General features: G+C 53.5%; 1 protein-coding gene across 1 annotated transcript in view; it reads right to left on the bottom strand.

Moving 5' to 3' along the window:
- The window catches only part of LOC108627536 (insulin-like receptor), a gene marked incomplete at its 3' end in the record, with an annotated part of 16,606 nt that extends 15,220 nt beyond the window's left edge, over nt 1-1,386 (bottom strand). Inside the window, exon 1 of the mRNA XM_018028821.2 lies at nt 1,192-1,386. The remainder of the gene's footprint in view (nt 1-1,191) is intronic.
- Nucleotides 1,387-1,487: the final 101 nt, after the last annotated feature.

Here is a 1,487-nt window from a genome sequence, read left to right as displayed (position 1 = left end):
TTTGGGCAATATAGGTATATACTAAGTTTCAGTCTTTCTAGTGTTAAAAAATAGTTTGAATCGAATCGTTTTCGAGAACAAGTCGGAGCGAAACGAGGCGCAGTTAATCGAGTTAAAATAACCCTGTTTACATTGGCACGGGATATAAGCGTGTTTGACGAACGAAAGCTGTCGATATTCAAATGTCTCTGAACGAATTCGAGTTTTCGCCGGATATTCGTAGAGGAAAGGAAGGGCCGGGAGAGAGAGATCGGGAGAGGCGATCGTTGGGCCGTATTGCGTAGTAAGCGCCTTGAATGGATTACGTCACGCGGCAGAGGCGAGCGTAAGAGAGAAAAACGTCGCGTCAGATATCGAACAACAGGACGTTCCACGGTTGATACACAGGGGCGTTCGTTATGTCGCATCGATCGGTGCGCGCGGGGTGCGCGCGTGCGTTTTGCATGGAGGACTTCGGCCCCGACCTCGACCGTTTTGTTGTCCGGTCACCGACAGGGGCCCCCAGACTCCAGGCTACCGTCGTCACCACGAGACGAAACGACTACCCGCAACACGCATCGCTCTATGAAACCCTATACGCGCGCTCGCGTGTGTATGCGCGCAGCACCGTTCTTCCGTCCGCTTAGCGCGTACCCGTGCGACGGCAGGACGCCGTGTATACCTCGAGAGTTTACCTCAGGAATGGATCAATCGTTGAAATAGGACAGCGAGGAATTTGAAACGCGGATAGCATCGTTCCCTATTTAGCGAACGCGTCTCGTTTATCAAGGAATTCCCGCGTCGCTCCCCACGTGTTTTAGCGGTCGAACGACACGGACGCGAGGTTCTTTATTTCCCGTCTCGTTCCCCCCTCGCTCGTCCGTTCTGATCTCACCGCTTCCTGTCTCTGTCCGACGATGTTTTCCTGTCTCCGTTCGCACCGATACGTCGTCGACCGAACTAAAGTCCTCTCGTCTCTCGTTTCTCGTCTCGTCTGTCGTATAAACTATAAACTTCTCCTGGTCTTTTGCCTCGGTTAGTTGGTTGGCTCTCGATTCCGTTTCGAACACGAGTTTGCCGAATCACCATGAAAACTGGCACCGCGTTCCACGTGGGTAAACGTGTCCCTTGAAAACACCGCCGACCCTCACACCAACGCGGACGCAACGCACTGCATTCCATTCGTAGTCGTAAAACGCATGACGCATTTACCTCACGGCAGTGCTTGCAGGCACCGCGAATCGCACCCCTCGCTCGTTTATCGTACAGCGTTAGCGCGCAACGACGTACTCGCGATGATTGGTAAACCACTGGTTAATAAAGGCAGCTCTCGGGAAAACGTAATGACGAAACGCACACCCGCATTCTGACGAACGGGTCAGCTGGTACTGATCCGATCGTGATCGAGCGCAGACTTAGCCACGGGTCATGACGCATCGTGGAGGACACGATCCAACAGCTTCCTCGCGTTTCGTTCGAAATCGCAGCTCGTGCGCCCTCCCGCGTAA

Source organism: Ceratina calcarata, unplaced genomic scaffold (genome assembly GCF_001652005.2).
Source record: "Ceratina calcarata isolate Rehan_Ccalc_2016 unplaced genomic scaffold, ASM165200v1 scaffold477.2, whole genome shotgun sequence".
Lineage (NCBI taxonomy): Eukaryota > Metazoa > Arthropoda > Insecta > Hymenoptera > Apidae > Ceratina > Ceratina calcarata.
This window is presented reverse-complemented; position numbering and strand designations above follow the sequence as displayed.